The following is a 27,475-nucleotide window of genomic DNA, read 5'->3' on the forward strand; positions in this document are numbered from 1 at the left end:
AAAACAACATAGGGTAGAGGATGAAATGGGATTGCATGAATCCAGGGAAATGGTCACTCCCAGAGAACTGAGCATTTCTGAAACAAACATTTTGATGATGTGTGATAAGCACAGAAACACATACAACCCAGGCTTCCCAGAGGTTCATGGTCTAATAGGAGAAAGAGAAGAGCAAGGCAAGCACAAGCTGGTAATAATTCCCCACAATCAAAACAAAACTCCTTCTGTTTTCCTATTTTAGATCTACAGTGATGTGAGAGTTCGTCATGTATCTAGCATACAATGTATTCACCCAAACCTGCATATGAATATGTGCTTATGTGCATGTGCATGTGTGTGTCTGTATGTGCTCAGTGGCAGATAATTTCAAATTCTAAAAGTATGTTGGGTAGAACAGATGATAGTTTGTCAGTGAGGCAGCTCAATTAGTGAGGATTCAAAAGCCCATTCACTTGTTTTGAACAGCTGTGTCATAAAATCAGACTGACCACTTTGAGTAGAAGATTTCTCTGGAATATTCTTAAATATCTGTCAAACAATGTGTAGGCAGCAGTGCCCAGGAGTTTTAGCTGTTTATAGGCAGCAATGAGCATTCCAATGATGTCTCACCATGCTCCAATCAGAAACAACTAGTCTGCCTTTCAGTTTTGTGCTGCAGTGATTATGTGGTCTAGTCATTATTTCTTCTATGCATTTGAGATATACACATATAATAGTTGCACAATCGAAGTGTATACACCACATGATTTCAACAATGCTACACCTTTTAGCTTCTGCATAGAAGCCATCCCGTGTATGTGTTCAAGGAGGTAGGGGGGGGGGGTGGACCTACTATGCATAAACACAGGTTCCAACAGCTTAATAACCAAGTAGTAATTTTTTTCAAATAGATTTTTCTTACTGAATCATTATGTTCTTGTGACTAATTGTTGAGCAATGAAAGTAAACTCAAAGAAAATATGAGTGGTGTTTATATACAAACATAAAAATTAGATAGGCTATCTGTTCATATGACAAAATAAAAGTTAAGATTCTACCTTGGGCTGAATGACACCCAAGAGTTAGGGTTAAATTTCTGTGAAGAGACACCATGACCAGGGCAACTCTTTTAAAGGAAAACATTTAATTGTGGATGGCTTACAGTTTCAGAGGTTTAGTCCATTGTCATCATGGTGGGAAACATGGTAAAATGCAGGCAGACATGGTGCTGGAGAAGTAGTTGAAAGTTCTACATCTTGATCCACAGGTAGCAGAGGAAACTGTGCACCACACTGGGCATAGCTTGAGCATAGGAGACCTCAAAGCCTGCCCCTACATTGACACACTTCTTCCAACAAAGGGACACCAACTCCAACAGAGCCACAAATCCTGATAGTACCACTTCCTATGGGCCAAGCACTCAAACACAGCAGTCCATGGAGGCCATACCTATTTAAACCATTACATTCAGTTTGTGAGTAGAGGGACATATGTCTTTCTATTTTCCAGGTGTCTGGAGATAACCTTGAATATATTCTATTGCTTTATGTTTTCAGCTTTTAAAAATTCCATCAGTATTACTTATAACTTATACAATATTATTTTCCTGTCCAAGTTTAGTAAGTCTTTTCTCTAGTTATATTTTGATTTGGGGATTTCTTTAGTATGTTTACTCTAGGCTTTGACATTTAAAACAGCAAATGATACATGGCAAAACGGCAAATAATAAACATTAGTTAATGGGGTAAGTATGCTACTAAAACCCTGACAAAGCTGAAAATTTTGGATGGCTTAGACTTTAAATGTCCTTTAAGGCTTACATATAAATGCTTTGTCCCAAGCCCTTGGAGATAGTAGAAATGTTAAGAGCTAGAGGCACAGTTAGAGGAAGTTAGGTCATTGCAGGAATACAATTGAAAGAGTCTCCTGGGGTCCCTGTACTTCCATTTATTTATTTATTTATTTATTTATTTCCCAAATTCATCCCACAACATGAATAACTTCCTCTATTGTGTATTTCTGTCCTAGTGCACCCTACCCCACAAGACTGAAAGCAACAATAACAACCAACTGTGCACTAAAATGTCTAATACTATAACCAAGAGATATCTGATTTGTGGCATTTCCTCTAGATTTGGAGATGAAGGGAAACAAATCTCTGGGTCCATTTTTATTTGTGAAAAGCAAGATGTAGTTATTTATATTTTCTCTAGGGGCAAGTATACAGGCCTAGAAGCTTTTCTATTGCCCAGAGAGCTGGTTGTGATTTTCTGTGTTGCTTTTCATCTGTTATGAAGAGAGGCTTTCATGATGAAGAGTGGAGACGACACTTACTGTGGATGTAAGGACAGATATATTTAGAATATGGTTAGTGCTCATGTTGGCTTAGTAAAGTGTTTACTGTCACTACAAGATCTGTGACATTACTGGTATAAAGTCATTGTCGAGGTTTCCATATCACTCTTTCTCAACTTCTTTCCTCTTATTTAATAGGCTTTCTCCACTGACAAAATAAGTCAATTCAAGCCAAATTAAAAGTAAAAAGAGGCAAGCTTATTTGAGAACAGGCTCCCGGGAGAGTTCACCAGCCTTAGGGAACAAGACTGGAAAAAACTTGAGGGAAGACTATAGTGGGGAAGATTTTTATGGATCATAAGCAATGGAAAATGACATGTCTGTTATATTCAGGGCTTGTGCCTAGGTATGGTCATCTAGGGTGGGGGCTTGAGTGAGGAGTGAGGTTGAGAGAGCTGTCAGGACTATTAAACTGCAAATTTGCACTTCGTTTTTTCTCTGTTTGGAGACTTTCTGAGCCAAAGGGGTTGGAGAGAGAGAGGGAAAAATGGAATTTACAGATCATGTTGGGGGTGGGTGGGTGGGAAGCTCCAGCTCCAGACAATATTTGCCCAGTGACTTTCCAGGAAGACTGCACATTTTGTCAATAATCATCTATTGGATGGTTAAATTACTGGTTGGTTGCTTGACTAATTGATTTTACGACACCTTATATAGTGCAGGCTAGCTTCAAGCTATAGTAGCTATAAGATAACCTTGCTCTTCTGAGGCCTATGCCTCCACTACAGAATGTTTGGATTACAGGCATGCACCCAACTCTATCAAATGTGCAACAATTTACGTAATTAGCTTTTTGTTTTTTAAAGACTTTTTTGAAAGAAGGTGAAGTCAATAACTCCATAGTTTTAAAAGTTTCAAAAGACTAGGGAGTAGTGGTGCTAACATCTAATTTACCATGTGTTCCTTTTAAATTACTAAGACACGACTGTTTCACAAATTTGTTTGGGTAGTGGTTATTAGAACAGGTACTTAAAACTATATTTAGGTCTAAGTTTGATAATTTCATGTGTTTTTTAAAAATATAAAAAAAAACACACAAGTGTGTATATACACTGATATATTTACACAACCATACTATACATACACACACATATAAAGAATGAAAATATATGAATAAATCATAATATTTGAATGTATTTATAGATTAGAAAACAAGTTTCAGCTTCTTAAAAGTCCATTTTACAAGCCAAGGAAAGGTTATAAAAGAAGGTTATATTAGACTCACCAAAAATAAATACTAGTGGAATTTTTACTTTCTATAACACGTCCTCATTCCAAAATGCATGTTAGCATAGTATTTGAACAGTTACCATTGAAGACACAAGGGGTCAGAAGTTGATCAGATCACCAGAGTCTCTACTCATGCTGATGAAGAGAGAATTTAATGCTGAATATAGAGAAAACCGTCTCATGGATAGATGCAGGAAAATATGTTTTAAATGTACTGCTATAAAACAGTAATAAATATACTAGTGCCAAAGAAACTGTATTTTAAATTTGCTATTCAATTTAGCAGATATATTAATCTCATGTAAGTAAAACCACATCTTGATTATATTTACTGACTTAAGTATCATGAATTAAAGTATGGTTAGTTTATGTCTATATTCGGTAACATTTCATATCACTGAGAAAAGGCATCATGTAGCAAAATTCTAATAGAACCATATCAGCCTGAGTATTAGTGTTCAAAAGGGGAATAGTTTTATTTCCAAGGACTAAGGAGGCTCAAAGAGTAAGTTATTATATCTGTTATATGTCAGACTTAAATATGAAAAAATCAGTTTCTGATATATATTGTAAACACAACAGTTTGTCTAACTTGTTTCCGTCTCCATCCTTACAAGGATTTATGGAGGGAAGCATTTGTCTAGTCCATATATAAAATACAAGCTAATTACAGATTTAATAGAAAACAGTGTAAGCACACAGCACTGAAGTTTATGATTTAACTATAGAATCTATTATATAATTATTACATTAATTATTAATTAATGATATATTATCATTACACATGATAATCAAAGTTTACGTTATGCAAACTTGTCTCCAATGGAAACACAGTCACCCTGACATCTTTAGCAGTTCAGAGGAATTGCCTTCTAGTCTTTTGATGAAGGACAGGAGGTTCTGAAGATGGACTATCTCTAGCCCTGAGCTCTGATTACATAACTGAACCAAAAGAGGAATGAGCAAGTACATCTGTGAGGGTGAAGAAAGAAAACAGATTGCAGAGAACTTCCTCCTGAGTACTGCAGGAAGAAAGCTGCTAGCCCAGTTTCAGTACTTCAATTCTTTGTGCTAACATTGCTATTAACTGAGACTATGTGAGTTGACATCAACTATAATGAACTCCGAATTACATCAGACCATGAAATTGGTGTTTTTATGAGTTCAAACTTAGAAACATTATTTCAGCAGGGGATAATTCTTCATAAAGTTTGGGCATGTGGCTTTTGTCACTTTTTTCTAATTTGATTTTAAAATTTACCTTCAAATATGAATGTCCTTTTACTAAATGAGAACAGTGTTTTCCACTGATTAACATGAATAATGTACTTAACAACATCATTGAGAAATATAAAGAGTATAAAGACAGTTGTAGAGTACTATAAAATAATAGATCTGAAAAGATAGGGTTGGAATTTTTACTTTACCTATGAATACCTTTCAACCATTCCAGGTTCTAAGGGTCCATTCCCATTCAATTACATTACAGCTCAGTACAGAAGAAGAACTTCATTATGATAGTTATTCACACTTACCTCACACCCCTACATGTAGGGATTATGCATTCTTAGAAGAATAAGATCAGCTTCTTAGAAGTGTTAGAACTCAGATTTCTTGACACTACCACATTATTTAAGTACAGAAGTTGAGGTGAAGTTTTCATTAAATTAGTGTTATATTTGAAATAATATTTTTTATGGTAACAATGTCTTATAAATTAAAAAGAAAAATACAGGGAAGGCAAAGGGAATGGTAGTCATCAGCCATAATTAGCAGAGTAATTAATAAGGGACATGATAGGTAGTTGTAAACTGAAGGCATAGAGAAGTTGGACTATAGCTAAATTGACAAATGATGCAAACACAGTATCCTGTATGAAGAGGGTTGTTGAACAGTGGCTATGCTATGGCATGTGATACACAGAAAAAAAACCCAAAAAACAAACACAAACAAAAAAACAAAACAACTTCCTGTGTAGAGAGCAGAGTCACCAATAGATAGCATGATAAATTCCCCAGAGGAAGAAGCACTCATTCCAAGTGTTGAAAAGCAGCCAAATTGAAGTTTACTCTCAGATTGTCTGTGGCTTTCTACTTCACAGGGCTTCTCCAGGAAAACAGTCAGAAAAAACTCTGTGTTCTAACTGGGTGATAAGTTATTACAAGAACCTAATAAAACAGACTGTAAAAATTTTAAAGGAAATATCAAATTTTAAAAGGAAGCAAGTTTCTGATAAGCAATACAGGAAACTATTTGTGGATATTGGCTTCAAGTGGAAGAAAAAAAAAGGAGACAAGCTTTAACTAAGAGTCTTTATGGGAATAAGACTATCCTTCAGCTTTTACAAGAGAATCTCCTCTTCTACCTTGCTTCCAAAAGAAGCAAGTCTAGAATTCACTAACTTTCTCTTGTTTATTCTTCTCAAGAACTTGAGCGAAAGAATTCATCATTCAAAGCCAGAAACATTCCATAGATAAGAAAGTCTCATCACTCATGATTCAACTGTCATAAAAGGCAAGTAAAACACTGGTCCTCATGAGAGACAACATCAACAAAGAAGGAAGAAAGACCCTGGTGGAAAAGCCCAACAAAGAACAATAATAACAGAAAAGTAACTGGCTCATAATGTTAAAACCCAAAAGTAACTTTTAGCCCCAAAACATTGTAGAGATCAGACATGAATGTTGAATTCACCAAGAGGAAATTACTTTTGTTTGGGCTGAGACCTATCTTCAGAGACTTACATGTGTTGGGTAATTAACTGCTCTATGTAACCTGTTATATTAACTTTACTCTTACCTAAATATTACCTAATTTTGCTTTTGTAAAAATCAAAGGAAAAAACAAGGAGAAACTCATGTTCTGTAGTCAGATGTAATTATAGCATACGGATCTTTGTGGAATACATGCTCTGTTGTGTCAAAACCCAGGACATAACAGTCTCCCTTGCCAGGAGAATGAAGCAATCCAGACTAGAAGCAGAAAGATCCTTCTTTTATGGCAAATGAGATAGTGATAACAAGTGGAATTTAGCAAGTATTTATGTGATCATGGGAAAAGTACACATCATAGGTTTATATTCAGACATGTTACAGTTTTAATGGTCAGATAGTTAACATGCCATAAAACATATTATGGTCAGTCAATTCTTGGAACAATGGAAACAATTTATGATAGGTAATTCACAAGAATATTGGGGAAGAACAAATCAAATGCCAAGTTAACCTCTACAGGATTAAAGAGGAGAGAAAAAAAAAGAAAGAAATCAAAGTCTAATATTGTTTAACTAAAATGAAAATGCAGTCAGCTGTTTCTTTTATAGTTTAAGATGGTAAAATTAATAGGGTTTCCTGGTTGTTTCCTATATGCCTACTACAATAGGTCACTCCACTGACTTGTGTATAGTTCAAAGGAAGAGCTGTTGGTATACTCAAATGTTCTTCAAGTCCTTGAAACATAACATGTCAAAAGTATAATCTACAACAATACTAGTGAAAGACTAATCATATTTAACTCAGCATGTGTCCTCCAGAATTAGTTACCGTTAAAGACAAGTGAAGTTGGAGGGGTTAATATAGATTTTCAGGTTTAGTTACCATTTGAATGTTGACCTTTCAACATGATTTGCACAGTCACACACACACACACACACACACACACACACACACACACACACACACAATATTGACCACTCATACGTGTACTCTCCAACATGAGAAAAGAGAAAACTAGTATATCCCAGGGCAAATGATCTGGAAGGTTCATCACTATCAAGGAGAATATGTGCCTGCATTTTCCTTTGTATTTTTTGGGGTAGTTTTTGTGGTTTTATTTAAATACCAAACATGCACACAGGCCATCTAATTCATTTTCTTTGCTGTGTAGCCTGGCATTGGGATTGGTGACGCTTATGGCCAGCTGTGCTGCTCTTTCTACGATGGCTTTTTGGTTCTTACAGGACACGTCCTAAGCAATCTCAGCACAGTAAGATTTGTTGCACATCAGCAGCACTTTCAGTTTCTTGACATATGTGGATCAGAAACTTCCGGAAGCTGCTGGGCAGCATGTGCTCGGTTTTATTGTTGTTCCCATAACTAAGGCTGAGCATCAGGGACTGGCCCTTGAATCTTCTCCGCACCCTGTTGTCAATTCCTCTGGGTTTCTGCCAGTTTTCACTTAATTTTCACATATTGGTCTGACTGGTGCCTGATGAACTTCTTGGTCCTCTTTTTGACGATCTTGGGCTTCACCAGAGGCCGGAGGGCAGCCATGATGGTGCAAAGCAGATGGCAGCCACCTCGCAGGCAACACCGAGGAAGCTCCTCTTTTTAAAATTTTGAATGAATCCAACATTTTTGTTAAACTTTAGAGATCAGTCATTTGCAGGTAAGGTTTTCCAAGTACTGGGGTCTCAAAAGGTCACAGACTAGAATAACAGTAAGCTTGCATAGACAGGTGCCCAAGGGAATACTATTCAGCTTCAAGATGTCCTCTAGATTTAAATTTAGTTTAAATGTCCAAGCATGATTTTGGCTACAGATGTGTAGACAGAAGCAAACGTGAATGCTCTCTAGAGGTAAGTAGCATCATACCAGACTTTAAAGTAGGCCCGTTGCAATCTTTTCTGCTGAACTATCACTCCTAATAAGATAGGGCAAGAAAACATCAATTTTAAAGGAGGAAAACAATAAATTTCCTGTAGTCTAGAGCACCAAAAATCAAAACAAAAACGAAAACCTTAGGCACTCTAGTATTCAGAAAGGCCGAGTAGTTGTTTCTTCTCCCTTTTGGGTGAAAAGAAGCAGCTTTAGGAAGAGGGGTTAATTTTGGCTCCTGCTTTGAGGGGCTCCATCCAGTCCATCAAGGGAGGGGAAGGAATGGCAGCAGGAAGATAAGGCAACTGTTCATAAGGTAGCCATAGTCAACATGCAAAGCAATACAGATGGAAGCTCAACTTGCTTTCTCCTTTTTATATAGTTTAGGATTCAGACCACAAAATGGTGCCCCCACTTTCAGGTGGATCTGTAATTTTGAAAATGGTTCAATGATATGGCAAAAAACTTGTTGACAAATTGACAATCTTAACCATTAAAGTTGACTTTTTGTCAATTTGACTTTTTTTTTTTGTCAAGTTGACTTTTTGTCAACTTCCAGACATTCTAAACACATAACATCTCACCTCTTCTCCACATAAGCTTATAAAAATTTAATGATGCAAAAATATATTTGGTCTAACTTTAAAAGTTCCCAGAGTCTATGCCAAGTCCTAGATTGTTTAAAAGTCCAAAATCTGAGTTACCTTTGAAAGTCAAGACAATCTCTTAAACTGTCAGCTAGTATAAAACAGATATCAAGTTACATAGTTTCAATATACAATGACACTTCCAAAAGGGAAGATATGGGGTACCAACAAGTAATGATAGACCCAAGGCAAAACCAAAGCACAGCAAACTAGCTGGAAAAGCTTCAGCTTCCTGCAGGTCTGTAGGGCTTGTGATGAATCAGTTGTGCTCTAATGTTTTGAACAGACTCTCAGCTCCAACCATGCTGCCTGCAGCACGCCGAATCCCTCCCTTATGCTGACTCTACTGCATGCTAGGAGGTTTCATTCATAGACTTCTTCTGATTTCACAGACATTGTGGAGTGTGCATTTCAATGTATTCTTCAACTCCCCATAGTTTTATGTAATGATTCTTTGGGACTCCCTTCCAGAGGATCTAATACTGCCTTGCACATCTGGCTTCAGTATATTTCTGGAACCTTGGTATTAGCCTCTAATACAACACATATTCTTACATTTTTTCATGTCTATAAAACCAGAACCACAGGGCAATCCTTCCACATTCTAATGCCAGGTTAGGATGCAATTTGGTCCCCTTAGGTCACAGTTGCTGTGGTGGCTTCTTTCTACAGGGACAGTTGTTTGGGAGACCCTTTGAGTACCATTCTCATTTCAGCAACTCTCTTGTAAGATGTGTTTCTATTTTCATCAGCTAGAGCTTTCAACAAGTGGAATCTTGCAATCAGGCCACCATGCTTTACTGCCTGTGAAGAAAATGATTACTTTAATGGCACGAATCTCTTTAACAACCACAGAAGCTTTGTTATCTGTGTTCGCCTCAACATTAAATGGGCTCGTACTCCACTCCTAATAAAAGTCACATTTTTTCTGGCATCCTTTTGCTCTCTCAATACAGCTATAAATAAAAAGCCTCAAGCATTAGCGTCCCATGATCTGAAAATCCTCTTCTCTTGAAATGTCTTTTAGTGGAGAAGTTAGTCTATTACTTTAAAATTCAGCAATGCAAATGCTCAGTAAATGGGCAGAATACAGCCTGAATGTGACCCAAGCACCCTCCCTCCCTTTTCTCTATAGTGTCTCTGTTCTGCTTAGAAATCCCATAAATTGGGGCTTTAATATTTATATTTCTTCTAACTTTCTAATTTGCTGAACCCACAAAAGAAAATGGTCCATTCATCTGTGCTTACAGGACTGAAGGGCTTGCCTAGTCTAAACTTCCATACACGCCCATAGTCTTCAACATTTAAGAGTCTTAACCAACTAGTAAACCATCTCCAAAGGCTTACGAACCACAGAGCTGATTTATCCCAACAACAACATCCATCTCATTGCCAATTCTCATATTAATTACTTTTCTTATTGTTTAACCAAATAGCTGACAAAGGCAACTTAGGAGAGGAATGATTTCTTCTAGCTTACAGTTTGAGTGGAGGGGAAGGCAGCATGGCAGAAAGATGAAGCAGATGGTCACATTTTAACAGTCATTTCAAGAGAAATGAGCCCTCATGATCTGCAGCACCCTTTTCTCTTATGTAGTTTGGAACTCAAGCCTATGAGACAATACAGTCAGCATACTGTAGACCTCTTCTCAACTGACCTATCTTGACAGTTACTTGCAGACATGCCTTGAGACTTGATCTTTGGTAATTCTAGATTCTGTCAAATGGACAATATTAACCATGACAAATGCCAAAATATTTTAACACCAGTGAATTTTAACATTTCATAAAACTGAAAATTCTAATGTTATTTAAGAAATTACTTGGAGTACAATATTTGACAATTAAAAGATGTTGAGAGAATTCAGAGTGGTAACCAAGGAGTATGGATAACTTTGGGAGTGACAATAACATCCAAGACTAAGATAGTGAGGAAACTTGTTTTTGCAAAGTTTCTTGTAGATACTTGTAAACATATTAACATTTGTAGACTTTAAATATACAGAAATATTATATACACCTTTTCTCAGAAAGAGCATTTCATGATACAGTTCTATCAGTCACTTAAACAAAAGGTAATTCTAGATTTGGAATAAAATTTACAAGAAAAATAGAGACAATAATTTAATATGTTCACTTATATGACTTGAGAGGCCAACTTGGGATTTCTCAAGTTCTTTTTTAAAATTAATTAATCATTTTATGTATTTGGTATTACATACCAAGTGCTGCTCCTGTCTTGTCTTGCAGAGTTCTTCCCCCATCCTCCCTCCCTCTGAGAGGTTTTCCTCTCAGGTATTCCCCCAACCCTGGGACACCAAGTCTCTGCAGGATTAGGCACATCTTCCACTGAGGCCAGACAATGCAGCCCTCTGCTACATATGTACTGGGGGCCTCAGACCAGCCCATGTATGTTCTTTGGTTGGTAGCCCAGTCTCTGGGAGCTCCCAGAAGTCCAGGACAGTGTTATCCTGTGGGGTTGCCATATCTTTCAGTTCCTTCAATCCTTCCCCTAACTCTTCCATAGGGGTCCCCAACCTCCATCCAGTGCCTGGCTGTAGGTATCTATGTCTGTCTCAGTCAGCTGCTGGGTAAAACCTCTCAGAGGACAGCCATGCTAGACTCCTGTCTGCAAGCAAAGCATAGCATCACTAATAGTGTTAGGGATTGGTTTCCAACCATGGGATGGATCCCAAGTTGGGCCAGTCACTGGTTAGTTATTCCTTCAGTCTCTGTTCCATTTTTGACTCTACATTTCTTTTAAACAAAGAGCAATTTTAGCTTGAAAGTCTTGTAGGTAGGTTGGTGTCTTGGAAAAGGGCAAAAAGCAGCCATGTTCTTCACCAAAATACTACAAAACAGTCTCTAAGCCACATATTTAAGTTCTTCTCCACTGAAACCTCTTGGGCCAGGTCTGCAAAACTCAAATTACTCTCAGTAACAAAGTCTTCCATATTTCTATTAGGATAGCCCATTAAGCCCCATTTAAATAAAGCATTTCACCACTTTCCAAATCCAAAGTCCCCAAATCCACATTCTTACAAACAAAAGCACGGTCAGGTTTAACACAGCAATACCCCAGTTCCTGGTAACAACTTTTTAGTTAGGGTTTTACTGCTGTGAAAAGACACCTTGACCAAGGCAAGTTTTATAAAGGACAACATTTAATTGGGGCTGGTTTACAGATTCAGAGGTTCAGTCCATTATCATCAAGGTGGGAACATGGCAGCATCTAGGCAGGCATGGTTCAGGAGCAGCTGAGAGTTCTACATCTTCATCTGAAGGCTGTTAGCAGAATACTGGCTTCCAGGCAGCTAAGATGAGAGTCTTAAAGCCCATACCCACAGTGACACACCTACTCCAGCAAGGCCCCCCCCTATTCCAACAGGGCCACAACTTCTAATAGTGCCATTCCCTGGGCACTATTATATAAATATATAATATTTAAATATATATATATATATATATAATACATTAATATATATATAATATATATTCAATATAAATAAATCATAACATATCATAACATATATATCATAATATATACAAATCATAACAGTTAGTGTCTCTATTCCTCCACTGGGAGTTCTGTCTGACTACTAGAGGTTATCTCTTAATGTTCCATATCCACACTGTTTGGCATTTTGGGTAAGATCATCTGCGTTGAGTCCTGGGAGCCTCCTCCATCCCAAGTCTCTGGCATTACTTAGAGATTCTCCCCACCCTCTATACCCCGCCCCCGGCAGCTGCTTATTTCCATTAATTCTCTGGTCCTCTGGGCCTCTCTCCTGTCTCTTCCCATAGCAGATCCTGTCCTTTATTCTCCTCCTCTCTCCTCTTCCACCCAGGTCCCTCCCTCCCTCTGTCTTCCTTGACTGTTTTATTCCTCCTTGTGAATGGGATTTAAGCACATAGGAATTCCTCACTTGGGGCCTCCCTTCTTGTTTACCTTACTTGGGTCTGTTAACAGAGCAAACATAAGAGAATAAATTAATAAGAGCACCATGAAGGTGCTAATGATTCTGTCATGTTACTGGTAATGCCTCGGGTTTATTGGGAACTTACCATATACCACACACATAAATTGAATTACTAAGTCTATTCTGGCTGTAGAAATAAAATTGGATATAATTTGGACAAATAACCAACCTCATTTTGCCCACTGATTAAAATTGAATCTGAGATTGAAACATTTAAGCTTTGAAACACACTTCAACTAATTTAAAATCTTAATTAGCTGTGTTGTCCAACTGCTTTCTGATAATCATGCTTATATTCATTGATTAGCCTTAATAAGGGAGTCTTTTTTCTAATAGTGGCTTTTTTTTTTTAAATAGTGGGTTTAGTTCCGAAACCCAGCTGAAAAAAGAGATGGTCCAGTGCTCTGCCTTAAGTCGGCCAATTATATCACTCTCTCAATTTCTCAGGGTACACTGAGAAAGGAATTGCAAAGAATGTAAGAGATGTTTATAGTAACAAGCTATCTTATAGACATAGCTTAGATATAGCACTTGTACACTCACTGAAGTCTTGATTATTGTATAAGACCTGCACAGGATTGGTTGTGTCAGCATTTAATTTGGAGAGTATCTGATGAGTCTCTACTGATCCTTCAGGGACTATTGGTATTTAAGGGCTGTTGGAGGAGGGTGTATCATTTTTCTCAGTGATGTGGACTCTGATAACCTCCCACTCAAACTCATGCAAAACCTCTAATTAATTAAACATATGTGCCACACACATAAAGAAGACATGAAGATAGAAAAGGGACTTGCAGAGAAGAACAACAGTTCCAGAGAAATGGTGATCTATGTGTAGGGGCCATGTTACATATGTGTATAAAAACTGTCAAATGAAATAGCAGATAAAAAGTAAATAACATGGCCCACACAGAGTCTTTGTGTTTTATGTCACCGTTTATTTTTCAGAACTTACCTTCATCCTTACTCATACTTACTTTGGAGACTTACTCCAAAGCCCAAAGATTACTAAAAATAGCTGTGAAATTTTATCCTCAATATTTCCATTGGAGCCTAGAAATTTCCAATTAATTTTGTTTTGTTTTACATTCATTTTAATAATTGTTTTTGTTTCCTTTCCCCACTGTTGACTATTCATATTTATTAACATCATATGTTAATATACTGTGTTTTGTTCAAGTCTTTTGGCATTCTTTTCAAATTTCTCTTCTATCTCCTTCACCACTATTGCCTCATAAATTTTGTAATCCACTTAGGTGACCTAGTGATGGCTATATTTGCACAGGTATAGGGCCATCTACTGGATCATGTGCAGCCTCTCAGGGCCTGCATCCTTGAAAAAAAGATGACTTTTCCTCTTTCAGCAGCAGTCAGTTTCCAGGAGGCCCTAAGCTAGCACTGGTACTGCATGATAAGTGTCGTCCTCCAAACCGTGGTTTTTGTCAGGCCTTATGCAAGCCGTGAGAAACACTGTGAATTCAGATGTGCAACTATGCTGTTGAGTCAGGAAAACACCATTTTCCTGTAGTTATTCATACATCTGGCACTTGCCATTATTTCGTCCCTTTGTCTGTAATGACCCTGAGACTTAGGGAGTGCAGATATAGACCCTCTTTTAGGGCTGAGCAGTCCACAGTGATATGTTTTGTAATACAGTTGCATGATATAGCAGGTGGCCTTAGCAGGCCAATGCTGAGGCATCCCCCTCCTTGCCTCAGGTAACAGCCTAGTATAAAATGAAGTTTCTTTGGGGCATAGAAAGGGGCTATGGGGAAATGAGTAGAGGCAGAGAAAGAAAGGGGGCAGAAAAAGACAGAAAGAAAGAGGAGAGCGAAAGAAGGAAAGAGGCTGGCCAAAAACACATGAAGAGAATCAGGGGAGGAGAGAGAGAGAGAGAGAGAGAGAGAGAGAGAGAGAGAGAGAGAGAGAGAGAGAGAGAGAGAGAGAGAGAAAACAGTTATTTTATAGCAAACTAGGCTTATACATGGCTGTTGGTAGGTAACTGTTGGGTGATGCCTAGTGGAAATGCTAACACACACTCTTTAATTTTCTTTATGTTAACTTGTGTACATTTGTGTTAACCATAATTTGCTACAAGAACATACTATTTGATGATATTTGAGAAATGCACTTATTAAACACAAATCTATGTGTTCCAAAAATACTGTGTTCCAAAAGTAAAATAACAGCGATAGTTTCTCCCCTATGGTCCATGACCTTCCTAGATAGGCATTCTTGGCCACACTTACAATTTCAGGCATGAATTACATGTTGTGGAATAGGCCTTAAATATAAATTTTTATGAGCCGACTCATAAAATGGTCGGCTATTCCCATTACTTTCAATAAGCATAACTGATGATTAATTTTCTACTCTGATAGCATACATAATATCTTCCAAAACTAGACTCCTTTCAAACTTATGCTCCTCGGAGGCTCCGAATGTGGCAAAACCATGAAAACTCTCTGATAAAAGTCTGTGATTTTGCTGAGCGAGGAGAATCTAATTGAGTTACATAAGCAAGATTTTTTTTTAAGTTAAAGTAACAGCTCGTAATTGTTAATTTTGATTTCTAACCTGAGATTATTGATCACATATTTTTGCATAACCACTGAACAACAACTACAAAAAAAGAAAAAGAAATAAAAGCAAAAGAACATGACTGCTTCTAGGTATGGTGGAGATGAAAGTTTATTGTAGAAAAAAGTATAGCCAAAAAAGAATATAGCCAGAGGCAGACACATCTGGGAAGGTGCATAGTGTACATGACCCCGTGAGAACTGGAAGTGGAAGGGAGAGGGAGAGAGGTGAACAGGGTGCTGCTGTCAAGAGGGGAAAGGTACAAAAAAAAAAAAAAAAAAAAAAAGAAGCAGAGAATCAAAACAAATAGCTGGATTATATAGGGAAGGGCAATCCAGCTCCCTGAGCTGGAGGGCTTAGTGTAGGGAACCTGAGCCAGGAGGACTCTATAACAGGTAGAGACTGAGGTCTGATTGGTTGGATAAATAAGCACCTTAACCGGCCATTTGTTCCAGAGTCTGAGACTTAAAGACCACATTTCTAGAAACCAGAAATAAAAAGGGCAGCCAGCCATTTCAGCTCACAATGTGAGAGTTTGATTCTTGCTTGTTGAGGTTGAGATGCTTATTAGTTTCTGAAGATGTGGGTCATAGGCATTTTCTTTTTTCCTAGTTTTTATATTTTTGTTGTTTATTTGTTGTTTTGGGGTTTCCTTATGCATTCTTTTACAAAAAGTAGTTTGTGTAACCAAGGGGTCAGAGATGCCACAAAACAAAGCAATCCATGCTTGAGAAGGTTTTTATTATAGATTTGAGACAGAGAATATCCAGAAGCCTTGTGTAAGTCCAAAGCAGCTACACTTACCTCTCTGGAGTACTACTTCATGGGGGAAAATGGTCATTTTAACAAGCAAGCTTCAACACAAGCTACAGGCTATTCCTATAGGATATTGGGTACAGTGTTCCTTGTTATGTGAGTTGATCTTGGCTATGATTCCTTTTGTTTAGCTATCTCTTCCTATATAAAGATGCTAGTTTATCCCATGTCCGAAATTCATATGTAAATCTAAGATTATACATTTGATTTTCTCATTTTAAGGTAAAAACTTTGGTAAAATGAAGTTGTCAATCTCACAGGTCCTAAGAATTAGTGTTGAGGTCACAAGTGTCTCTAAGAACTTGTGTTTATACATTTATTTATTACTTTTCATTCTGACCATGTGTGTGTGCATGTGTGTGTGTATGTGTATGTATGTGAGAGACACAGGAGAGACAGTGAGAGACAAAGAGAGAGACAGACAGAGAATGAGAGAGATGAAAGAGAATGAGAGAATGAGAGAATGAAAGAATAAGAGAGAGAATGTGAGTGTGTGTTTGAGAGAGAGAGAGAGAAGAGAGAGAGAGAGAGAGAGAGAGAGAGAGAGAGAGAGAGAGAGAGAAAGGAGGTCCTACGTAGATTGTACTGTGTTCCTAACAGAGTAGAAAATGAAGCTATCTAGTTGACAGGTGCTGCAAAATGAAATCCACCCCACCCCTTGTTTTGATGATGACACACAGGATTATTTACGTTCCCATTACATTTACAGATGTGATCCTGTTGTAAACGGGGTACTCTTACCTAAACAAGGAGGCCAGAATGAGCTCTTTGTGAATTTGAAGTTTTTATTAAGCCACACAGACCCAGATGCGTTATGTACTTCTATCCTGTTATACAGGTCCAGAGGCACCTCAAGCTGAGTAAGCAGGAGTTTTATGAAGACAAAACCCACAGTCAGCATTTCCCATTGGTATAGTTGGGGTAGCTGTTTTCCAGCATAGAGGATATTAGTTTTTAATAAGAATGGGGTACCGTTCTATCACTGTTGTGGTTTTGTTTCATTGGGGAGTAGACATTGTGTCTATGTTTGGTGGGGAGCAGAGTGTCTTGCAGAATAGCAAGAAAGTTGTTCCAATAAGTACCATACATATCTGAGGGTCAGGCTGACCTCAGGTTTAGCCCACGGAGAGTCTACAAATGTGTCCTTCTCACTTCAGTCCTATTTTCTTTAACAGATGTTTGCCTAGGGGTTGAATGTTTTACGAAGTTTTCAGTGTTCTGTTTCTATATTATTATATACTAAACAGAAGAACATCTATACCATTTCTCACATGTCACTCTGCTCTAAAACTCACTGGCATTTGTTGGTGACATTGAAACATAAAATATATTTTAATAAGTATATTTGTATCCACTAATTAATTAATTAGCATATTTCAATCATATTGATGTGTATGGGGGTCACCCAGTCAGGAATAACATTAATCAAAACCAACCAGTAAAGTACTCTACTTTTCTGGACGTTGCCTGTTGTAACAATTTGACACCACAAACAGTCCCTTGGTTATGTCTAGTTTGTACCTTCTTGAAGCTGAAGAGACTTTTGTTTTACTGGTTTTGTATTTTCTTCTTTCTTTTGGCTTTGACCTTGTAGTGTATTTTATCCTTCACTAAAAATATTATTACAAGGAGCTATGCTTAATTGAAATGGAAATCTCTTTCTTCCAACCTCCTGAGACTGAATTTATTGTGTACCGTTAACAAGGGTTCTTAGATAAACAAATATCTGTATATTGATTCATGCTTAAATGTTCAGGTCCTTATAAGCTACTTATTTGTCATATACGGTGTCCTTGTTTAGTATTCTATCAATTATATGAGTGTTCTGGGAAATAAGTAATGGCTCCTAAATAAAAGTCTCATGCATGAAGTGAAAGGCGTCTGTGGGGAAAAGAAGATGAAGGAATAAACTAGGTGAGAAAATGGTAGAATATTTTTTCCTATAAATTAGATCAAATAAAGTTATATTTCTAGGGAAATAAAGAAGAGGTAGCTATTTTCTTTAGCCACCACATCTTTATTGTTTACCATCTAAAGCAGTTTTTAAAAATAATCTTTATTATCGGAGAGGACAGCTTAAAATGATTTACCGCCATTTTCTGTTGTACGAGGTCCAGGAAATGTGTGTTGAACTATGGAAGCTCCGAAGGATCAGCACCATCACTGAAACAGAATCAAAATGGAGACTTCAGGCACCATACAGTGTAATGAAAGCCGGAGTTCACATGTTCTTATACAGCCAATTTGTATGTGTTTCCTGAAACTTTACTGGCCTCTTGGCTAGTAGGCTACTACACATCTATATTTGGATGTCTTAATATGGGAGCACAGACATAATATGATTTTACTTATGAAATACTGAGTTTTTGTAAAGTACCGAGGGAGTGAAAGAGACCTAACAAGAGCACACAATGAAATCACTGCAGATGTGGACTACAGCATGGAAGAGGCCCTTTACCAGTTCTTATGAATCTCTTACACTTCTTGCTACTAAACCTAAAGGAAAAACTCTAAAAGAGTCAGTTCGACCTAAGTAGAGCCCAAAATAGATATGTTAAGAAATTTTTATAAGCAACTACTTAACAAACTTTGCCCTAATAAAGCTTTATAGGCTGCTTTCAAGAACAAACATTTCTTTTGATTTTGGAGGATGACCAAGAAGTTCTTTCTAAATGGTGCCTTGTTAGCCTTGCTTCTTCCTGTCTTCACATTTGCTTCTTATTGTGCCTGTCAGTCTCCCAATCTTCTAATTTTTTTTTAAAAGCTACTAGTGAGTTCCAGTGGGTTACATTCCATCTGAATGTCCTTTTTTTAACCTTAATTCCTGAGACCTCCAAGTATGGTCATACTCATTGATACACATGGTGAAGATTTCAATATGTGAGTTTTGGAGGAAAAGAACAGATCTTATAATAGTCAGATTACAAATTACCTATGTTCTATGTTTTATTTTCAGTTTTTTTGTTGTTTTATTTTTTATTTGTTTACTTGTTAATTTCTTGAGACTAGAACTCACCATATATACCAGACTGGTCTCGAATTTACAGGGATCCACCTGTGAGCCTCTGGAGTGCATCACTACACTGGGTTTATAAATCCTGTTTTTAGGAAGTAGAATTATACATTAATTACTATTAAGTTGCCACATATAAATATTATTGATATATTATGACCAACAATAATGATAAATTAATATGAACTTCCATAATAAGAATATGGAAGATTGGATCAGGTTGTATAAGTAAGTGTACATACACATCCACTCTCTCTTTCATTCTCAAACTCAGGAAGCAATGAGTGAAAGATAATAGTATAAATCTTTAGAATACAAGAGCTTAGAAAAGATCTAACATTTCATTTATTAATTTTTAAATGTAGGAGTGTTGTGGAGACTAACAGAAACATCTTAATCTTAAGGAGCTTACTCAGGAATATATGGTGTTAGTCTAGGCTCATTAGATACAGTAAGAAAAAGTACGTAGGATTGCTCTGGATGCTTCAGGAAAGCATCATTTGGCAGAAATGAAGAATAAACTGGATACAAGTCTGTAGAAAGAGATGGAGGACTTCACTCAAGTACTCAAAAGTGTAACCAAGCCTTCCACTTACTATATGTCAAAACTACCAGTCCAGAGTAGTGTTGAAAAGGAGCTATGCTACTTTGTAAGTTTAAAGTGTGCTGACAAACAAATGTAGAAGGGAAGAAATTCAGCCTTTATTCTTATCCTTTTCTTCGATTGGTTGAATGAGAACCAGCTACTTTGTAAACTCAATCTACTTTGCTAAAATCCACTTGTTTGGTGTTAATTTTCATTCAACACATCCTCCTAGAGCATAATTGAATTTATATATTACTGGAAATCTGAGCATCATGGTCCAGCCAGTTAGATTCATTAAATGAGCCAGTTTAGCAATCTGTTTCTCTCTTACTTTCTGTACATGGAAAAATCTGAATGTCAGATAGCAGATATGCTGGTGACAGCCATGTGGTCACTACCCCAAGGAAAAACTTCAAAACCACACAGGGACTACTAAGTCCCTCTGCCCTTAGTTACCAGCATGGATTTGTAACCAACCACTAGAGAAGAACACTACTAACACAAACCACACTCCCAAACATGTAGGAATGTCTGATAGAGGAAGAGCTAAGGCAGTCTCTAACTCCAAAACATTTTTCAAATGAAAAATATTTGCAACTATTTTTGAAGACTACTAATTAAATTTGATCTAGTTAGGAAGAGTGTATAGTTCAGAGGTAGAGTCCTTGTAACAAACATGGCATATTTTAGATTCAATTCCTAACTTGATGATGTATAAAAAAATAAATAGCAAGTAATGAATGTGTTTTCTGAGTATAAGTCTGTAGATAAGTATACAACTCCAGTCTTGATAATTAATGAAACAAAGGATGTGATTTTGCTGCCAACTTCCATCTCAAATTTCCACAGAACCCAGCACCCCTACTTACTACCAAAAAATATCATTAATTAATTTTACTGTTTGAGTTAAAGAGATATTTTTATGCTTTTATAAACTACAAAAATGTTTTCTTTTAAAAGAAAATTTTGATATAAATTGAACAGTGTACCTCTGACAATCCTTGCCACTGTTTGAATAAGAACTTATTTCCTGGCTGGCATTACAGACATGACTGGAGTCACCCGTGTTTCCAAATCACAGTGTACTGCTTTCTGTGACAGTTTAGAAGGAGAAAACCACTGCCAATGAGAACTGATGTAGAGAAATAACATTTTTGGAGGTTAATTATTCTCATTGCAGTACATTTTTCTTAATCACCACAGTTAGCATTTGCTTAACTGCTCAAATGGCAATTAGAGAGATTTAGAAATAAGATTCCCTGTGTAGAAAAGGAAACCCCAAAGTCAAGGGTATGCTTGGACAAAAGGTTTCCTGGCTAGACTCTAATTTTTTTCCTAGGACTCTGATTCCTAATGGTTGACAAATCTGGAGTGGAAACAGCTACACTGAAGTTTTTAGGAATAAGCTTATATCAGGTCCTAGACTGAGAAAGTTTATATCAGAAGATGATGAAAATTCACCTTGTTTTGTAGTAGGCCACAAATTCCACTTGTATTCTGTAACTTGCTTGAGGGAGAAAAAATTAGGGATGGAAAGTAAAGGTTGCCAGTTACAGGAAAAACACAAACAGAAGCCAACAACATTCCTTCCAAGGATTTTACAATGTATTACAGAAAATAAGACATTACATCTCTACAGTAGTAACCAAAGACAGTTAGTTATCCATGTTCTTCTATGGCCTCTTAATTTATCACACAATTTTGAGTTGACTGGTCACTCACTGGATTTAAATTTCCTGGGAACAGAGTCCTCGTTGCCATCATGAATCTATAAGTACTGGTCTGCAGTACCTTCAACTTAATAGATGAAAATGGTTTGCTTAATTGACTACAGATACTTTGAGAAGGGGAAAGCTTTGGGCAAGAAGTCATTATATGAACGAGTAGACATTCCTATATGCTGTATGTAGGAGATCTGCTTGATATGATATATGCTGACAACAAGCTAGTCAAATAGGTAGTTATGTCTGTTATGTGAAACATTCAGCTAGTCAATGTAAATACAAAAATAATCACAAGGTATCCAATTTGTTGCCTGAGAAGAAACAATGAAGAAACAAGAAGACAGAAGTCCTGTACAAAAGGTTAAAAAAAATTCCACAGAATAGTCTGAATGTTACCATCAACCAGGACAACTGAACTCCTTCAATCTGACAAACAAACATCACTATTCATCTGTAACTTTTCCTTTCTTGTTTGTTCTCAAGATCTCATATTAGTAATAATATCACAATAGCAAGTGTAAATAACTCTAATAGTTTCTTCACAATCTTTAAAATAAAGATCTTAATACTTTAAAGGTTAAAACTTGCTCCAAAATTTCAAATCTCAATTCTTAATAGTGAACTTTTGTGAAATAAAAAATAAGTTGAGTACTTTCTTATTCTAAGACAGAAGAACCAGGGAACAGTCACAACCAAATCAAAGCAAATCATAATTAAACAATATAAAAAGGTCAGGGCTTGATGTTGGCAACATGTTGTCTTCTGCGATCCAAAGGGCCTGGGCTGTTCCACTATTCTGACTCTACCATCCATAGAACACACAGCTCAAGTCAACCCCACTCTATAGTTGCTCTCCTTGGTGGTCATTTCATGGTAGTGGTATCTCCACTTTACTGGGGTCTCCATTGCAACCAATGATCTTTCTCTTCCTCTCCTCAGAGACTACAGCTGTAGGGATAATATCTTGTATACTGTGTGGAAGCCTCACTTGTCAATAAAAAGCTGATGGCCTATTAGCAAAAGGCAATAAATAGAAGGTGGATGTTTTAATAGATGGGAATTTTGAGAAATAGTCAAGTGTGAGATGATTCGCCATCCAGACTCAGAGGAAGTCAGAAGTATGAAACTGAGAAGTGGTAACCGGCCATGTGGCAGACAGGATAGTATAAATGGGTTAATACAAGTTATGAGATAGGGAACAAGCTTAGTTTAAGGCCATAAGCATTGTAAATAAAAAAATAAGCTTCAGAGTCATTATTCGGGATCTGGAGCACTGGGGGAAAAGTCTGAGGTTAAAAATGGTGTTCAGTGTGGGCCTCCCTAAATCCAAGATTAGAGCATGAGAAAAACCCTAGGTGGAAAAGCCATGCCTACAAGTAGCCCTGCCATACAGTTTCATCTATTTTTCATAACCCATTTGTGTCTTCAAAGCCAGCATCACCTGAGTGATTCCTATATATTACTATAAGATACAGCTTTGGCCATTGGACCACAGTTTATCAATATCAAACATTCCAGAAGAGCAAAAGTTTCACTTTAGTGGTCCTTATCCCTTACTAATCGCAGCTGAGTCTTTAGCTTCATCTGACCAGTCACCAATGAATGACCCAGTACAATCTTGGCATCCCTTGAAAACTCCACAAGTCAGGCCTTCATTTTGTGCATTGCTCTCAGCATTCTTATCTTGTAAGTTTTTACAGGAGATCCCACTGTGCTCTGAGCACTCAATGGATTTTCCAGTCCAAAGTTCTAATGCCATCACAGTCCTCCCTGACATGTCCACGGCTGTCACAGCAATTACCCATGATTCTGATCCAAATTCTGTCTTAGTTTAGTTTCTATTTATGTGACGAAGACCATGACCCAATGAAACATGAGGAGGAGTTTATTCAGCTTATATATCCCTGGACACAGTACTTTGAAGGAAGCTAAGTCAAGAACCCAGGGCAGGAATCTGGAGGCAGGAACTGGAGCACAGGCCATGTATGAATAATATTTCCTTGCTGGTTCACCATAGCTTGCTTAGCTTGCTTTCTTATACAACCCAGGACCACCTTGCTAGGGTTAATACTACTTACAGTCTGGCTCTTTCTACCACATCAATCATGAATCAAAAAAAGTGCCCTACAGATTTTTGTACAGTCAATATGATGGAGACATTTTCTCAATCGAGGTTCCTATTCCCAGACAATTTTAGCTGGTGCCAAGTTAACAAAAACAAAAACACAATATGCAAATGCAATATTGTACCCCCTGCATCAACTGTATTGAGTTGCTCCAAGTCATATTTTCTTCTGTGATTGAAATTACTGAACTTTTTAGTGTTAGGGAGCATTTTATAAATAAGAAAGTGTGGTTCAGGGAAAGTAACCATCATAAACAGAAACACAAAAGCATGAATACTATAGTTATTTCAGAGTCACATAACCTGAGATAACTTTTAGTGATTTAGAAAGAAGACAAAGCCCCCAGACATGATCACTGTTGCAGGTATTCACAGGGGACTGTTCTGGGTTTTCCTTTGTGTTTTTGTCCATATTCCATAGCTGTTTATGGAGCTTGGCCAAAAATGTAAAAGTTTACAGAACTACAGACTGAAGAAAAGCAAATAAACAAACCAGATTCGTGAAATAGATTTTAAGAATTAAAAGAGACCTGTTGTGAAAATGGACCAAAGGGTAGGGTGAGGAATATTCATGTATAGTAAATTTATCTTGATTACATACATGAAGCCTCACCACTCATTTACAGGAGACATGTTCCAAGTGTTCCTCTCAAAGGCTATATGTTTTCCATATATATATGATAAAATTTACTGGTTAGTTACATTAACATAAATAACAATTACTAATAAAATAAGATATTATTTCATAAATTACTCTATTTTGGAAATTTTCCACTTTGTATTTTGAACTGGAATTGATTGTAAGTAACTGAAATCTCAAGAAGAAAAAAATCATGGGTAAAAGATGAATGAACCTCAAAATAAATGGGGATGGCAGCCATGCACAGAGTCATCCTCTCCTTAGGCCATGAGTTCAACAGGGAATATGTAGAACAGGGCAGTGTGTAGCCATGCCACAGACATGTAGCAAACTTATCTAATTAACAAGCAATTGCTGTTCAACAGTGTTTCTTCACCTTTAAGCACTCTTTGGAGCTACAGGGGACCTCAGTCCTGACTCTGGCCCTTCACTCAACATAGCTGCACGTAGCTGAATGCTTTCAAGTTATAGATAATTCCAAATATCTAGGCATCCTTCCTCTTTAAAATATAAATGCCTAAAGAAGTGTCTAATTTAGTTTTCAAATATTTGGGGCATAACGTGATGACTTTTGACCTGTTATTTCTCTACCCCTGGATATGAGAGAATCTTATTATTCTGTTTGGTCCAAGGTGTAACATGGACAAATGACTGCACATACTGTTCTTGTGCGAGAGGAAGATGTGTGTGGACAGAGCAACATCAAGGGCTCTGCGCCTGCCTTTTTTTTTTTTTTTTTAAAGATTTTCTTTATTTTTTTCTCCCTGTATGTTTATGTGAGAGTCTGCTGTGTCCTGATGCTTGCAAAAGCCAACAAAGGGGTCAGATTTCTTTGAGCTAGGGTTAAGTGTGAGCCCTGATGCTGGAAACAAACTCAGGCCTTTTGTATTCTTAATCACCAGCCACCAATCCTCCCCACAGGGATTCTCTTTTCATACAGATCAATTAATGTGTCAGAAATAAGGGATTTCCATAATCTCTAAAGAATCTGGGGACCTTTTCTTTTCACACAGAGCCTTTGTTGTTTGGTTGATACTTTTATATCCTTTTAAGAAAATGGATGGAAAAGAATTAGTTCTTTGAGAATTTCAAATAATATGTTTTGATCATGTTTTCATGTCTTTAACTCCTTTTAGTTTGTTTCCCTCCCTACCTACCCAACACTGTGTCCTTTTTAAAAGTTTATACTCTTCAAGTTATATTTGTGCTGTCCACTTATTCTCACGTATGTGGCCTTCCACTGGAGTGTAGTCAGCTAACCAGGGAGGCTACTCTGTTGGAGAAAACTGACTCCTTCTTCTAGCAGTTAGTAACTGGGAATAGCTCCTTGATTAAGGATGGGACTTAGTGTTTTTATTCTGAGATTCAGATAAGAAAAACCAATGCATTCATTTTGAGACCAATTTGGAGCCAGCTTTATTAAGTCCTGACCTAGATGGACTTTCATGAGGACCACTCTCTGGAATTGCCTCTTGAGTGGCTCAGAGACACATGTTTCAGGGACAAAACCCATAGGCCACCATACTCTTCAATTTGGATTTATTATTTTCCAAGAGCTAAAACATCCAGCATTCTAAGAAGTTGTGTGATCCTTAATCAGGTGGGGCTGACATATTAATCTCAGGTATTACAAGTGCCCCTTTCCCCTCTTCACTTTGTAATTTGGTCTGCCTTGAGTTTTCCCAGGTCTTAGACATGCTGTCACAACTGCTGTGAGTTCCTGTATGCAGCTGCCCTACTGTGTATGCAGCTGCCCTACTGTGTCTTGGAAAAGGGTATCATTGTAGTCATAGCATCAGGGCCAATCAAAAGAGTTGATAGAATTTTATGTTTTACAACGCAAATATTTCCAGCCGGATTTAAATAAACATGTTTCAGAGAGAAATATCACATAACTTGAACTTGGACACTCAAATTGTTATGGTAGTAAGTCAAATGAAACAATTCCAAAAATTTGCTTATGAATGTATTATAAATATTAAAGTGTTCTTTCCTCCAAAACCAGTTCACATTTTGTCAGTTTTAAGGTATTGTAACTTAGAGAAATCCCAATGCCTTCTTTATTCTTTTGTAATTATTCAAAAAAAAAAATTTCCCTTGTACATTCATTGTACTCAGTACTGGTATGTAAGGACACTGAGTTTTTTGTTTGTTTTAAATTTGTAAGAACCTCAAATGTTATTTGGCTAACAACACATTCTTTTCAAGTGAATTTAACAACTTACATAACTTTTTATTGTGGTAAACATAGCATTACACATTGGATACTCTGTACTTTGAACATAAGGTTGAAACAATAAAACTAACAGTAAAAATGAAGAATTTTGCACACAGGCAAAATTTGCATTTATCTGACTGCTTGTTAGGGGTTCCAGTTCATTTTCTTGTCGCATCTTCTTCAGATCTCTTGGATTCTCTGTTCCCTTCTTCATTGTTAACTTTTCCTCCTTGTTATAGTTCTTGTTATCCTAATTTTAGACCAAAAGAAGATAAATAAATTGATGCTTTCATTGAGCATGTGGCAAAATAAGTACTTGGAAGACATTTTGAATCTTAGGAAGTTTTCAAACAATTTGTTGAAGAGACAAGAAGGTTCAGAGGCTAGCTTAGCCACAGATCAGTGTCAGAGAGAAATATGTGAGACATCTAAAAGGTTCTGGTGGTCACATTAAAAAATGTAACACATAGGTGAGTTTAATTTTACTAGTGCTTTAATTTTAATCAGTAGATCCAAAGTATAATTTCAGTTTATGTTGTACAGCATAATAAAAGAGACTCCAGAATTTTGACTTGGTTATTTTTTTAGATTAATTTTTTATTGGATATTTTATTTACATTTCAGATGGTATTAACTTTCCCCATTTTCCCCCCACACAGGAACCCCTTATCCTATCTCCCCTCCTCCTGTTTCTATGAGGGTATGCACACACCCACCTACACACCCACTTATAACTCCCTCCCTTCAAATTCCCCCACACTGGGGCATCCAGCCTTCACAGGACCAAGGACTTCCTCTCCTACCTATGCCCAACAAGGCCATGCTCCCCTACATATACTGCTGAAGCCATGGGTCCCTCCTATGTGCTCCCAGGCTGGTGATTTAGACCCTGGAAGCTCTGGTTGGTTGATATACCTTTGGAGACTGAACATGGGATGGATACCCAGGTGGAACAGTCTCCAGATAACCCCTTCTTCAGTTTCTGTC

At 37.2% G+C, this 27,475-nt stretch overlaps 1 protein-coding gene and 1 pseudogene across 2 annotated transcripts in view; one reads left to right on the forward strand and one right to left on the reverse strand.

Moving 5' to 3' along the window:
- The window catches only part of Sntg1 (syntrophin gamma 1), a 728,479-nt gene that overhangs the window by 251,727 nt on the left and 449,277 nt on the right, over positions 1 to 27,475 (forward strand). The gene's annotated exons all lie outside the window — the stretch shown is intronic.
- LOC143438362 (large ribosomal subunit protein eL32 pseudogene) lies at positions 7,393 to 7,840 on the reverse strand (annotated as a pseudogene).

Source organism: Arvicanthis niloticus, chromosome 25 (assembly GCF_011762505.2).
Source record: "Arvicanthis niloticus isolate mArvNil1 chromosome 25, mArvNil1.pat.X, whole genome shotgun sequence".
NCBI classification, from domain to species: domain Eukaryota; kingdom Metazoa; phylum Chordata; class Mammalia; order Rodentia; family Muridae; genus Arvicanthis; species Arvicanthis niloticus.